The sequence below is a fragment of the Penaeus monodon genome, chromosome 32 (genome assembly GCF_015228065.2).
Source record: "Penaeus monodon isolate SGIC_2016 chromosome 32, NSTDA_Pmon_1, whole genome shotgun sequence".
NCBI lineage: Eukaryota > Metazoa > Arthropoda > Malacostraca > Decapoda > Penaeidae > Penaeus > Penaeus monodon.
Window position 1 is genome coordinate 6,927,824 of NC_051417.1, and position 238 is coordinate 6,928,061.

Sequence of the window (238 nt, forward strand, 5' to 3'; positions counted from 1 at the left end):
TCTCCTATTTGCTCTGTTATTCCCATTCTCTCTCATAATCGGTCTCTTCACTTGTCTGTCTACCTACCGATCAGTCAGTCTGCCTATGTATAAAGATGCAACCAGCCCTTCTTTCCGTCTTTGTTCCCTGTATTCCCCTTCCTCTCTCTCCCTCCTTCGGTGTGCTGTGCGTGGTGTCTTTCGGATCGGAATCCTCTCACACACACTTGGGGTCGTTTGCTTAATCCTCCTCAAGCTC